A 15,157-nucleotide genomic window follows, 5' to 3' on the forward strand; every position below is an offset into this window, starting at 1 on the left:
ATGAGGCTCCAGAGTTAAGTGCTATTTCTGTTTTCAACATGACCTTCATGTTATGCTTTGAACAACAAAATGCCAGAGTTTGCATAGATTCTGTTGAATGAAGGCATTAAGAAACTATTCTTGTAAAACTGAAAATGATCATCGATTAACAAGACAATAACAATCAGCATTCAATTGCTACAGACTTAGTACTGGTCCAAGGGCACCTGACAGGTTCTTCATTCTCCCTCACCCCCAACACTGCTTCCCTGCCACCGTTCTTCCTCCTTCAGCCAAGAGTGTCTGGCCTTTCACCTTGCTGAATGGGATATCCATTACTACAAGTACTTACAACTGGCCTCAAAACCTTAGGAAAGGGACTCTATCATCATCACTATCCGGTAATGTGATCATCATTGTAAGTGTTTGGATATCAGTGTCAATCTTTTTTATTCTCCCTCCTGAATTAGAATAAAGCATGGCAGTGATTCACATCAAGTAAGTAGTCTGATGATACTAATGTCTATACACATCTAGGTATACACACAGACGAATGGTGACTTGGATGATGTTCCTGCTAGTAATCAGCTGCAATGAACATCAGGAGGGAGAATTTAAAAAAATTGATAATAAATGTGATCCCCTTTAACTGAAGTACAAGTTCAAGAATGCAATTGAAGAATGTGCTGTCCTACTGTATGATACAACATTAAGCCATACATACCAGAAGATGCCAGGTTAAATCCCTTGTCTACAATAGGTTAACTGCTTTCAGCTAGGAAACAACACGGAAGGCAGCAGTTACGGGTTATAAGTCCAGATAAATTGGCGTAGAAACTGGGCGCCACGGGTTGCCTTTGTCGGTGGGAGAGGTCATTGCACCTCACTGGACAGCTACCGCCTGCCTCAAACCGGGCAGCCCCCGGTCAATAAGGTTCTGTCCCGCCACAGTCTGCCTGCTTCAATGGGTGCTTGGAGCTCATGGTCATTGCCCGAAAGGTGGACTGATACACCGCACCAAACAACATGAAAAAAGGAAAGAAGGTACCAGCCCTTCGCTTTGCAAGCTGGAACGTCAGAACTATGTGTCCTGGCCTGTCGGAAGACCTTACACAAATCAACGATTCTCGGAAGACCGCCATCATTAACAACGAGCTCAGTAGATTCAATGTGGACATTGCAGCACTTCAGGAAACTCGCCTCCCCGCGAGTGGCTCTCTAGCAGAGCAAGACTACACCTTCTTCTGGCAGGGCATGGATCCTGAAGAACCAAGACAGCATGGAGTGGGCTTCGCCATCAGAAACTCCTTGCTCAGCATGATAGAGCCTCCCTCAAATGGTTCGGAACGCATACTGTCCATCCGACTGCTCACCACCTCTGGTCCAGTACACCTACTCAGCATCTATGCTCCAACACTCTGCTCCCCACCTGAAGCTAAAGACCAGTTCTATGAACAACTCCATAACATCATTAGCAGCATCCCCAACACCGAACACCTATTCCTGCTGGGGGACTTTAATGCCAGGGTTGGGGCCGACCATGACTCATGGCCCTCCTGCCTTGGGCGCTATGGCGTTGGAAGGATGAATGAGAACGGGCAGAGACTGCTTGAGTTGTGTACCTATCATAACCTCTGCATCACCAACTCGTTCTTTCACACTAAACCCTGTCACCAGGTTTCATGGAGGCACCCAAGATCGCGTCGTTGGCACCAGCTAGACCTCATTGTCACAAGGCGAGCCGCCTTAAACAGTGTTCAAATCACACGCAGCTTCCACAGTGCGGACTGCGACATCGACCACTCCCTGGTGTGCAGCAAGGTTCGACTCAGACCAAAGAAGTTGCATCATTCCAAGCAGAAGGGCCACTCGCGCATCAACACGAGCAGAATTTCTCACCCACAGCTGTTACAAAAATTTCTAAATTCACTTGTAACAGCCCTTCAAAACACTCCCACAGGGGATGCTGAGACCAAGTGGGCCCACATCAGAGACGCCATCTATGAGTCAGCTTTGACCACCTACGGCAAAAGTGCGAAGAGAAATGCAGACTAGTTTCAATCTCATAATGAAGAGCTGGAACCTGTCATAGCCGCTAAGCGCATTGCACTGTTGAACTACAAGAAAGCCCCCAGCGATTTAACATCCGCAGCACTTAAAGCAGCCAGAAGTACTGCACAAAGAACAGCTAGGCGTTGCGCAAACGACTACTGGCAACACCTATGCAGTCATATTCAGCTGGCCTCAGACACCGGAAACATCAGAGGAATGTATGATGGCATGAAGAGAGCTCTTGGGCCAACCATCAAGAAGATCGCCCCCCTCAAATCTAAATCGGGGGACATAATCACTGACCAACGCAAACAGATGGACCGCTGGGTTGAGCACTACCTAGAACTGTACTCCAGAGAGAATACTGTCACTGAGACTGCCCTCAATGCAGCCCAGCCTCTACCAGTCATGGATGAGCTGGACATACAGCCAACCAAATCGGAACTCAGTGATGCCATTGATTCCCTAGCCAGCGGAAAAGCCCCTGGGAAGGACAGCATTACCCCTGAAATAATCAAGAGTGCCAAGCCTGCTATACTCTCAGCACTACATGAACTGCTATGCCTGTGCTGGGATGAGGGAGCAGTACCCCAGGACATGCGCGATGCCAATATCATCACCCTCTATAAAAACAAAGGTGACCGCGGTGACTGCAACAACTACCGTGGAATCTCCCTGCTCAGCATAGTGGGGAAAGTCTTTGCTCAAGTCGCTCTGAACAGGCTCCAGAAGCTGGCCGAGCGCGTCTACCCTGAGGTACAGTGTGGCTTTCGTGCAGAGAGATCGACCATTGACATGCTGTTCTCCCTTCGTCAGATACAGGAGAAATGCCGTGAACAACAGATGCCCCTCTCCATTGCTTTCATTGATCTCACCAAAGCCTTTGACCTCGTCAGCAGACGTGGTCTCTTCAGACTACTAGAAAAGATCGGATGTCCACCAAAGCTACTAAGTATCATCACCTCATTCCATGACAATATGAAAGGCACAATTCAACATGGTGGCTCCTCATCAGAGCCCTTTCCTATCCTGAGTGGTGTGAAACAGGGCTGTGTTCTCGCACCCACACTTTTTGGGATTTTCTTCTCCCTGCTGCTTTCACATGCGTTCAAATCCTCTGAAGAAGGAATTTTCCTCCACACAAGATCAGGGGGCAGGTTGTTCAACCTTGCCCGTCTAAGAGCGAAGTCCAAAGTACGGAAAGTCCTCATCAGAGAACTCCTCTTTGCTGACGATGCTGCTTTAACATCTCACACTGAAGAGTGCCTGCAGAGTCTCATCGACAGGTTTGCGGCTGCCTGCAATGAATTTGGCCTAACCATCAGCCTCAAGAAAACGAACATCATGGGGCAGGACGTCAGAAATGCTCCATCCATCAATATTGGCGACCATGCTCTGGAAGTGGTTCAAGAGTTCACCTACCTAGGCTCAACTATCACCAGTAACCTGTCTCTCGATGCAGAAATCAACAAACGCATGGGTAAGGCTTCCACTGCTATGTCCAGACTGGCCAAGAGAGTGTGGGAAAATGGCGCACTGACACGGAACACAAAAGTCCGAGTGTATCAGGCCTGTGTCCTCAGTACCTTGCTCTACGGCAGCGAGGCCTGGACAACGTATGCCAGCCAAGAGCGACGTCTCAATTCATTCCATCTTCGCTGCCTTCGGAGAATACTTGGCATCAGGTGGCAGGACTATATCTCCAACACAGAAGTCCTTGAAGAGGCCAACACCCCCAGCTTATACACACTACTGAGTCAGCGGCGCTTGAGATGGCTTGGCCATGTGAACCGCATGGAAGATGGCAGGATCCCCAAAGACACATTGTACAGCGAGCTCGCCACTGGTATCAGACCCACCGGCCGTCCATGTCTCCGCTATAAAGACGTCTGCAAACGCGACATGAAATCCTGTGACATTGATCACAAGTCGTGGGAGTCAGTCGCCAGCATTCGCCAGAGCTGGCGGGCAGCCGTAAAGACAGGGCTAAATTGTGGCAAGTCGAAGAGACTTAGTAGTTGGCAGGAAAAAAGACAGAGGCGCAAGGGGAGAGCCAACTGTGCAACAGCCCCGACAAACAAATTTCTCTGCAGCACCTGTGGAAGAGCCTGTCACTCCAGAATTGGCCTTTATAGCCACTCCAGGCGCTGCTTCACAAACCACTGACCACCTCCAGGCGCGTATCCATTGTCTCTCGAGATAAGGAGGCCCAAAGATAAGATTAGAATACTATTCAGGTGTTAGAATTGGCCTTACTCAACAGCAGAGAACTATCAGCCAAGGTTTCTGCTCCTAATCACCAGCCAGTGGCTGCTGCTGGAAAGCGCAGGTGTATGCATCAAGAGAGACTCAAATCAGACTTGATTGTGATTCTTCCATAACACTATTACCTCTGTTCCAACATGAAAATAAGCCATTTTGAAGAAAGCACTCACGTAATTGTGATGCAGCTTAAGTCACTGATTTGGGGAACAGTCAGGTTATGCATCATATTCATGAAATTACAATTCATACAAAGGGTAAAACAAGTTTTGCCAGATACAAGAATGCAAACTGTGTTAAAATACATTAGCCCACAATTTCTAATTCATTTGAGGGACGGGGGGACATTGCTGGCATTTGTTGCCCATCCCCAATTACCCTTGAGAAGATGGTGGTGACCAGGACAAATATGATACAGGATTCTTCGGACTCCCGAAAGACAAGGTTTGGGAGATAATTTTTTTCCCACAAAAAGGCACAGGCCCTCTGAGGGAGCCAACTTCAGTTTAATTTGCAGGTCACTAACACTTACACACCTCCCACTTAAACATTACACAACTTGCATAACTAGATTTCCAGCCCCTGTCTTACACCGACGCATCAACCAATAAGGTTGCCACATTCTCTTAATTTGCCTCCTTGTAACTTGAGAGGATGTGCAGTTTACTGATCCCAAATGCTTAACCCATTTCGCAGTCAGCTCGGACTGCTGCTACTTCCAGTGGACTTTCTGCTTCCAAGCTGCAACGGGAAATTTAACCAAATGTAGTCTGTGTCTTATGTCATTTAAAACAGCTTAAAGCTTTTTTTTCCCATTCCACTGAAAATTATAATCGCTCTGACCTTACCTGTCTTACTCTAGAAAATAAATGCACAATCAGTAAACACATATCAGTTTACCTTCCCACTATAAGTGACCTTTCACCCTTCCCGGGTAGCTCCGTCATCACCACGTTTGCTCTCTGGGCCGCGCCCATTCTCCAGCGGTTCTCCCAGTTCGCGGAAGCGATGGGAGCGAACTGCGCATGTGCAAAATGCATTCCAAACGGAATCAGGTTCAGTCGACAGGCGGGTACTGCGCAGCCGCAATACGCTCGCGATTTTTCAGCCTGGCATCTGTAACGGATTTTCAGGCGTTGAGGAGCTCGAGCTTCCCTGGACTCCCAGAGGGGATGCAGCTGCTTGTACTCGCCACCCCATCAAGTGACAACGCCTTGGACTGCCTCCTATTTAATTAGTTTTGACCTTCGCCAACAATAAATGAAACTTGTCTTTCTCTTTTCCACCCATCCAGACTTAATGGAAGGCTAGCTTCAGTATGTCTTAAACTAAGGTAGATCTTTTAAGTCAGCCTTCCCTAAGAGACCTTTTGGGGGTCTTCGTTGCAGGTTATCTGAGGTAAAATATGTTTGTTAACTGCCTGCTTCGATAGCAAAGCAACAAAATAATGAGACGTTGTTACATTTTCCTCCCCCAAAAAGACTTAAAATCCACAAAGTCCAAAAACAGCTGCTCGGTGTATTGGAAAGACACGTCGCCGCTAGTGCGCGTGCGCCGATCGCGCTAGATCCGCCGGGAGTTGTAGTTTCTGGGTGCGGGAGAGTCCAGCTAGAAGGAATGGAATAGCCGGCGGGCAGGAACTACAACTCCCAGGAGCCCCTGCGGCTCATTCAAACGGTATGTATGTGTGTGGTGTAGTCCGCCCGCCCCTTTGCGCTGGTGATGATGATCGGGGTTGTGGTTGAGGGGGTAGCAGAGACAAACCATTACGAGAGAGAGAGATTTAGCTCCATCAGACAGCCAGGGAACTAGCTGCAGGAAGATCAGGGAGAGAGAACACGAACGCGCTACTCCCCAACCCAGCCCCCTTCAGCATGGAGCCTTATCACCATCATCATCACTACTAACAGCAGTGATTAGAAAGAGAGACAGGCTGCAGAAATCGCTGAGACCAGCTGCAAACAACAACACCATCCTCCAACTCAGTGACACATTGCACATTTGCTTTGTTACTGAAGCACTCCTGAAGGGTAAGTGCTCATGTACGGGCTCAGTCATAAACGCTGTAGAGTTTCTCTCCAGTACCGGGCTGTTTTCGCTGCGTTCGATGGGTTGTAGTTTCTTCATTAAGTAAACGTTTTATTAATAGTTTCTCCCTCTCACACAAGGGATGTGATTTACAAATGCAACCTGGACTTCATTTGTTGTATGTGTACGTGTAGTTTCATGTCGTAAATGTTCAACTTTAGTGCTTTATATCTTGTCGGATGGGATTTTCTTTCTAATAGATTTGTTGCAGAGTGCAATATAATAAAATGGTATTAATTAAAATAAACTCCTAGCAGCATCAACTTTCGCCCACTCCCACTATTTGGAAATTAAAGGAAGCCAACATATCCGACCGGTTAATCTTTTGTTACTGCTGCGTTCAGACTTGACGTCTTACAATGTCAGACGCGTACAGAGGAAAAGGTTTATTCACCACTTTTTGCATAGATATAATAATTTTTAACGTCTTCTGTAGCATCGGATCCTGTTGTACAACGGCGATAGAAATACAACAAACTGAAGGCGCAGCATTCACAGTCTTCAAATGGTGCAATTTTGGGTTTGCCATTGCAGCATCTGCAGGCTCAGCAGATCTTTTTCGTGCGGTTGTCGAGTTTTTATATAAATGTCTCATTTAATTTTATTAAGTATAAAAAAATCCAATATTTTAAAAAGAGTTCATCATAAAATGAGCGAAATCCAAATTGGGCGTTTCATTTTATAATAATTTTGCTTGTTAAAGAAAATAACTAGTTCTCTCAGAAAAATGAAAATTTGGAGTATGAAGCTGTGTGGCAAACTGTAACTGCTATTTGACCACTACCGTACAGACTTTTTATTCAGAATGACTTTCTAAAGGAAGCTCCTGTAGATATTCTGTAATCTTATGATGGTGCTTAGTTTCTCTTAACTTTCCAAACGTACTTCATACCAGGTTGGGGAACCAAAAATCAGCACGAGTGCCTTTTTAATTGGATATGTGAATTCTGCAGTATCCTACTGTACATTAGTGATTTGGTTTCTGCGGCTCAATTCAAATTGCTCAAATTCACAGATAATAGGCTAGGAGAGGCTGTTGAACCTGAGAAGGCAGCTTGGGAACTACCAAATAATCTAGACAGTATTTGCAAGTTGACAGATCAGTGGCAGATGAAATTCAATACACTGAAGTGATGCACATAGGAAGCAAAAAGGGTGAGATATGTATCCGTGAATGGTGTTGAACTATTTCAGGGTGAAGTTGAAAGCATCTAAAGGATTTTGAAGATTCAACTTTTGACGTGTTCAGCCATTGCGGTGCAACAATAAACAAAGCATATAAAATGCTGAAATGTGTAGTCAGAACTGTGGAGTGCGTGGCACAGGAGGTCATGTCCAAACTCTACAACATTCTTTCCATGTGAAATATCAATTTACTTGTACTACTTTCAGTTTAGTCTATTGTGTTCACTGACCATGATGTGGTCTCCTCTACATTGGAGAGACCAAACGCAGATTGGGCGACTGTATTGCAGAACACCTCCATTCAGTCTGTAAGCATGACCCCGAGCTTTCAGTCGCATGTTATATTAATTCTCCACCCCAGTCCCACTTGGAGCTCTCTGTCCTCGGCCTCCATACTGTTCCATTGAAGCTCAACATAAGTTTGAGGACACCACCACATCTTTTGATTCGGCACTTTACAGCCTTCGGGACTTGACATTGAGTTCAACAATTTCAGGCCATAACTTCTGTCCCCATTTTCTCAGATAGCAGCTGTTGGTAATGATTCTGCTTTGCCCATTTACACCTCCTGTAGATCTATCTTTTGTATATTTACTTGTCCCATTACCGTCTCCTTTTGCCTTGCGCCAGTATCCCATTTGTCATTTAATCTCTCCTGTCTTCCACCCTATCATAAACCTTCACTTTGTTCTGTCCTCCCCTTCCCCTTTCCCTGCCACTACACTTGCTTAAAATCTGTTACATTTCTATCTTTGCCCAGTTCTGATGAAAGATCATCAACCTGAAAAGTTAACTCTTTCTCTCCACAGATGCTGCCTGACCTGAGTATTTCCAGAATTTTTTGTTTTTATTTCAGATTTCCAGCATCTGTAGTATTTTTCTTTTATTGTCAAACTGGAGAGTGCTTTGGTCAAACTTCACCTTGAGTATTGTGTTCATTTCTGGTTACCAAGACACAAAGGTATCATTAATGTCATGTGGAAAGCACCAGAGGATTCAATTTTGAAGAAAGGGCAAAAACTCTGAGTTTTTAAGTTTGGAAAAAGCCAACTAGGATATTATCTTGAGGTATATAAGGTAATAAATAGTATAGGAAAGGTAGATCTAGAACACTACTTCAAAATCACCACGATTAGACAAATGAGCGCATAGATTCAAAGTAGTAAATTGGAAAAGTTGGGACATCCATCTCCCAGAGTGATCAGCACTTAGAATGGCTTTCCAGTTCGAGTGTTAGAGACATTGAATTTTTTTTATTCTTTCATGGGATGTAGTTATCGCTGGCAAGGCCAGCATTTGTTGCCCATCCCTAATTGCCCTGGACAACTGAGTGGCTTGCTAGGCCATTTCAGAGGGCAGTTAAGAGTCAACTACATTGCTGTGAGTCTGGAGTCACATGTAGGCTAGACCGGGTAAGGAGAGCAGATTTCCTTCCCTAAAAGACATTAGTGAACCAGATGGGTTTTTACGACAATTGATAGTTTCGTGATGCCATTACTGAGTCTAGCTTTCATTTCCAGATTTTTAAAAATTTTAATTTAAATTCCACCAGCTGCCATGGTGGGATTTAAACTCATGTCCCTGGGCCATTAGCCTGGGCCTCTGGATTAGTAGTTCAGTGACATGACTGCTATGCCACCACCTCCCCCAGTTGTTCAATAACCAGCTGAATGTTGTGATTAGGGACTGTACCATCTCTCTGGATTAATAAACAAAAAATGGGTAGAAAGATCTTGCTCACTTATGTTCATATCTGTCTAGTGGAAATCTGGAACACACAGCCCCAAAAAGCTGTTGAGGCTGGGCTAAACTGGTTACAGAACTAATTGGCCTAATCTTGTTCCTATATCTTCTGAATCATTCAACAAAGTGATATTTTATATATTCAGAACTTTAAATCTGAAGCGATTACTGTTCAAATTAAGTTTAGCCAATAATTTCTTTAGTATACTATCACCCAATCAGTAGATGGTATTTATCCAAAGAACTGAGAAAAAGGGAGAGATTTGTGATGATGATTGAGGGGGTCAATGAAAACTGACTAGGTAGCAGTAGACTGGAAACCGGTTATAGTGCTGCCCATTTTCAAAAGGGTGGCAAAGCAGATGCAAGCCAATACATTTCTCTTACTTTAATCCTGTGTAAAATAATGCAATCAATTATCCACAGCAAAATTGAGCATTATCTGCATAATTACCTAATAATCAGACAACGTGGATTCAGAAGCGGATGATCCTGTCTGATTAACCTCCTTGACTTTTGTAGGAAAATAGTTTGTGCAGTTAAGCTCAAAGCTATGGGAATTCAAGCGAAATCTTTGGAATGGGTAAGATAGTGACTGAAAAATAGAAAATACCATGTTCTGTTGAGGTGGGGATGGTGGGATGTAGTAGTTTCAGGGATTGGTATTGAGTGCAGTACTGTTTCCAATTTACCTCAGCAAATTGGATTCAGAAACTTGTTGCAAATTGGTCAAATCTGCAAATCAGGAAGGGGATTTGATTCTGAAGCAATGGATTAAAAACTATAGAGTCAGTTGAAGAAAATATTTAAGTGGGGAAAACAATGCAGATGAAAGACAAGTTCAAAGTACTGTGCATACTAACAAAAACGTATAAAGGGCTAATTCTGGAGTGATGGCTGGAAGATATTCACGCAAACTGTGATTAATCTCAAAGTGTACGAGATGGACTTCTAGACCAAACTAGATGCTGTAACGGAAGAATGTGTAGGGCTTTTTGGATGGATGAACAAAGGTGGGCTAAAAGGCATTCCTCATTCGTATTTATGTCCCTTGATTCTTGTCACAAATATCTATTTTTTCATTCAGAATTTTTTTTAAATCCCTTATTTTTTCCTTTTTCCTCACTAGTTAGAAGAGATTGAAAGTTCTTCTCTTCATAACTCAATGATCTAAAATCTGGAAATATCCTTGTTTCCATTCTTTGAATCTGCCATATTTTCATTTCTACTGGTAGTTTAAGGATTAGGTGATGAATTTCAGGTGAGGGGTTCCGATGAAGGGTCACTGACCCGAAACGTTAACTCTGCTTCTCTTTCCACAGATGCTGCCAGACCTGCTGAGTGATTCCAGCATTTCTTGTTTTTATTTCAGAATGTGTATTTTTTTAGATTAGATTAGAGATACAGCACTGAAACAGGCCCTTCGGCCCACCGAGTCTGTGCCGACCATCAACCACCCATTTATACTAATCCTACACTAATCCCATATTCCTACCAAACATCCCCACCTGTCCCTATATTTCCCTACCATCTACCTATACTAGTGACAATTTTTTATAATGGCCAATTTACCTATCAACCTGCAAGTCTTTTGGCTTGTGGGAGGAAACCGGAGCACCCGGAGAAAACCCACGCAGACACAGGGAGAACTTGCAAACTCCACACAGGCAGTACCCAGAATCGAACCCGGGTCCCTGGAGCTGTGAGGCTGCAGTGCTAACCACTGCGCCATTGTGCCATTGTATTGTTACTACTCTGAAGGCTAACATTTTTCTTCAGCTTGTCATAATTTCTGGGAGGAATAAAGTGTGATAACATGGCTACTTTGCCCTATTCCAGTTGATGCACTGGCTTGCTGAGATACCCTACTGGTCCACACAAACCTAAATAAGGCTCATTACACAACCTCTTCAAGCCCTTGTGTTTGTCAATCGTGTTACAGCAAACAATGGCAGGTTGGTTTGCATAGTTAACATGCACTGGACTTGAACATTTTCAGTACAGGTGCCAGTCTCTTTGTATCATTTATAATTTCAAATTAGTATAGTCTGATTGAAGTGGATTATAGAAAACCAAACTGCTTATAAGCTTTGTCCAAAATGAGCTCAAAAACTATTTTACTACAACTCCTAGAATAGAGTACTCAAATCTAACCAAGCCAGTTGCCTCACTAGTAGTTTACTCTTAACTTCTTCCGTCATGTTGCTGATGATTATCAATACTGCCATCAGGCATTACCAACTCACCAATGAGCAGCTCACTGATGCTCAGTCCAGTTTCCTGTAGCTTCACTCCTTTCTAGCAGAAAAAATCTGCAGGGTGATAATTTGAATAACCCTTCGCTCTTCTGACTTGGGTCACCTATCAGCATGTCAACAAACACAAACTTTAAAATTCTACAAAGACTTTTTTTTAAGCAAGATTTAAATTCACTCAGTTGTGTTTAATTGGCTTGTAGCTAATTACAGTGTCATCAAATTAAATTATATCTTAAAAGTTAATCCAGTTTAATAACACCCTTAATGATCGAGAGTCAAATTGCAGGCACAAGCCCCCAATAAATGTTAAAAAAAAACACTGGGATTAGTAAACCAATAAACCTTACATGGAATATTAACCTAAAGGCACCAATGATTCCTTACTCTATACCTTAAATTCTTGTCCAAGAAGCATCTTAGAATACACTATCCATATCTGAGAAGTTCAAGGTGCCAGAATTTGGCTCCACTGAAATGACTTGCATTAGCTGGTTCAAATTATTGCTGACACTACCAAATCCTGATTACTCCTCAGAAGCTGGCCATTTGGCCCAACCAGTCCATTTGGCATTTATCCTTCCCATGATCAGCCCTCCTCATTCCATGTGCTTGTTCTGTTCCCATATCCTTTATCTCCTTTCCATCAACCAGCTGTCTAACGTATTCTTAAATGGTAACATGGTCACCATTACACAGTCCCATTATCCTCTGTGTGAAGGTAGCTTACTTGCCCTTACATTTAATTTTATATTCATGTCATCTTGCCAAAATCATCAAAGTGGAAGTCAGACTGTGAAGTCATGAAATAACATTTATTTATGAAGATCATCATACATCTTAATATCAAAAAGTGAGTATTCAAGGTACTCTGGTTGATATTCACTAATGAATAAATATCTACGGTTACAAAGGCTGTTCAAGCATAACATAGTAATTCAGTATCAGCTAATTTGGTAGTTTCAAGTCCAAAAATGGCACGTAGTCAGCAACATTAATTTAGATTAGGCTCTGTGTATACTCAACAAGTTACAGCTTTGAATAGCCAGTCCATTGGATATGTTAAAAGTCTGTACTATGGTTAGAACATAAGAACATAAGAAATAGGAGCAGGATTAGGCCATGCGGCCCCTCAAGCCTGCCCCACCATTCAATAAGATCATGGTTGATCTGCCCCAGACCTCAACTCCTCGTTCGTGCCATCCCCTCATAGCCCTCAACTCCCCGATATTTCAAAAATCTATCTACCTCCTCTTTAAATACTTTGTGATCTAGCCTCCACAACTCTCTGGGGTAGAGAATTCCAGACATTCACTCTGAGAAGAAATTCCTTCGCAGCTCAGTTTTAAATGAGTGTTCCCTTATTCTGTAACTATGTCCCCTAGTTTGAGATTCCCCCACTAGTGGAAACATCTTATAAACATCTACCCTGTCAAGCCCCCTCAGAATCTTTGTATATTTCAATAAGATCACCCCTCTTCTAAACTCTAATGAATAAAGGCTTAACCTATTTAGCTGTTCTTGATAAGTCAACCCCTTCATCCCAGGAATCAGCCTAGTGAATCTCTTCTGAACTGCCTCCAATGCCCATATATCCTTTCTTAAACACGGGGACCAAAACAGTACACAGAACTCCAGGTACGGCCTCACCAGCACCCTGTACAGTTGTAATAAGACTTCCCTATTTTTAAACTCCAACACCTGAGCAATAAAGGCCAAAATTCCATTTACCTTCTTAATTACTTGCTGCACCAGCAGGCTGAATTTTTGTGTTTCATGCACAAGAACAAGATCCCTCTAAGCTGCACTTTTTTGAAGTCTCTCTCCATTTTGATAATAGTCTTTTGATTCTTCCAACCAGGGTTAGGTGGTGGCGTAGTGGTATTATCACTGGACTAGTAACCAGAGACCTAGGGTATTTCTCTGGGGACATGGGTTCGAATCCCACCACAGCAGAAGGTGGAATTTGAATTTTTTTTTTTTAAAAAGGGGCGGCACAGTGGCGCAGTGGTTAGCATCGCAGCCTCACAGCTCCAGCGACCCGGGTTCAATTCCGGCTACTGCCTGTGTGGAGTTTGCAAGTTCTCCCTGTGTCTGCGTGGGTTTCCTCCGGGTGCTCCGGTTTCCTCCCACATGCCAAAGACTTGCAGGTTGATAGGTTAATTGGCCATTATAAATTGCCCCTAGTATAGGTAGGTGGTAGGGAAATATAGGCACAGGTGGGGATATTGTGGGAATATGGGATTAGTGTAGGATTAGTATAGATGGGTGGTTGATGGTCGGCACAGACTCGGTGGACCAAAGGGCCTGTTTCAGTGCTGTATCTCTAAACTAAACCAAAGTGCTTGACCTCTCACTTTCCTACATTATATGGTTTCATTTCCTTTGGGCATGTCTCCGAGACATTACCATGGTGACTCTCCATCAGTCGTAATAGTTTGGCCTTCTGCTTTCTATTCCTCTTGGTAGCAGTAAAGTTCTTTCTGTTTTCAGGAACTTAACTCTTAAGTCTTAAATCTGTGATTGGTGGAGTTCTCAAACTTTTCTGAACTTCTGTAATCTATCTCTCACTTAATCAAAACACTCTATTTTCTCAAGTTTAATACAGTCTGACCTCGAATAGAAACATAGGAGCAGGAGTAGGCCATTCAGCCCATCGAGCCTGTCCCGCCATTCAATATGATCATGGCTGATCATACACTTCAATACCTTTTTCCCACACTATCCCCAGATCCCTTTATGTCATTTGTATTTAGAAATTTGTCAATCTCTGCTTTAAACTTACTCAGTGACTGAGCTTCCACAGCCCCCTGGGGCAGAGAATTCCAAAGATTCACAACCCTCTGAGTAAAGATATTTCTCCTCATCTCTGTCCTAAGTGGCTTCCCCCTTCTTTTGGAATTGTGTCCCCTGGTTCTAGACTCCCAGCGAGAAGAAACATCTTAGATGCATCTACCCTGTCTATCCCTTTAAGTATTTTGTAGGTTGCAATGAGATCACCTCTCATTCGTCAAAACTCTAGAGAATACAGGCCCAGTTTCCCCAATCTCTCTTCATAGGACAGTCCCGCCATCCCGGGACCAAGTCTGGTGAACCTTCATTGCCCTCCCTCCATGGCAATAATATCCTTCCTAAGGTAAGGGCACCAAAACTGCACACAGTACTCCAGGTGAGGTCTAACCAAGGTTCTATACAATTAAAGCAAGACTTCACTACTCCTGTACTCAAATCCTCTTGCGATAAAGGCTAACATACCATTAGCCTTAATTGCTTGCTGCACCTGCCGGTTAGCTTTCAGTGACTTATTGACAAGGACACCCAGGTTCCTTTGTACATCTACACTTTCTAATCTCTTACCATTTAAGAAATACTCTGCACATCTTCCCCTCCTACCAAAGTGGATAACCTCACATTTTTCCACAAAATATTCCATCTGCCATGTTGTTTTCCATTCACTTAACCTGTCCAAATCCACTTGAAGCTGCTTTGCATCTTCCTGACAACACACATTCCCACCTAGTTTTGTGTCATTCACGAACTTGGAAATGATACATTTGGTCCCCACATCCAAATCATTGATATATATTGTGAAC

General features: G+C 43.5%; 2 protein-coding genes across 17 annotated transcripts in view; one reads left to right on the forward strand and one right to left on the reverse strand.

Annotated features, from left to right (window-relative positions):
- LOC137379101 (L-fucose kinase) overlaps window positions 1–5,283 on the reverse strand; it is a 322,051-nt gene extending 316,768 nt beyond the window's left edge. Inside the window, exon 1 of one of the 3 annotated variants that reach the window (XM_068049779.1) lies at window positions 5,194–5,283. The gene's annotated coding sequence lies outside the window, so the exon portion shown is untranslated. Of the gene's footprint in view, window positions 1–4,978; window positions 5,017–5,141 lie in introns of those variants that run through there. The other 2 variants (XM_068049780.1, XM_068049781.1) reach the window with 2 other exon arrangements.
- A 732-nt stretch (window positions 5,284–6,015) lies between these two features.
- The window catches only part of st3gal2 (ST3 beta-galactoside alpha-2,3-sialyltransferase 2), a 448,231-nt gene continuing 439,089 nt past the window's right edge, over window positions 6,016–15,157 (forward strand). For all 14 annotated transcript variants that reach the window (XM_068049795.1, XM_068049788.1, XM_068049799.1 and 11 more), the window contains exon 1: window positions 6,016–6,323. The gene's annotated coding sequence lies outside the window, so the exon portion shown is untranslated. The remainder of the gene's footprint in view (window positions 6,324–15,157) is intronic.

Source organism: Heterodontus francisci, chromosome 17, assembly GCF_036365525.1.
Source record: "Heterodontus francisci isolate sHetFra1 chromosome 17, sHetFra1.hap1, whole genome shotgun sequence".
NCBI lineage: Eukaryota > Metazoa > Chordata > Chondrichthyes > Heterodontiformes > Heterodontidae > Heterodontus > Heterodontus francisci.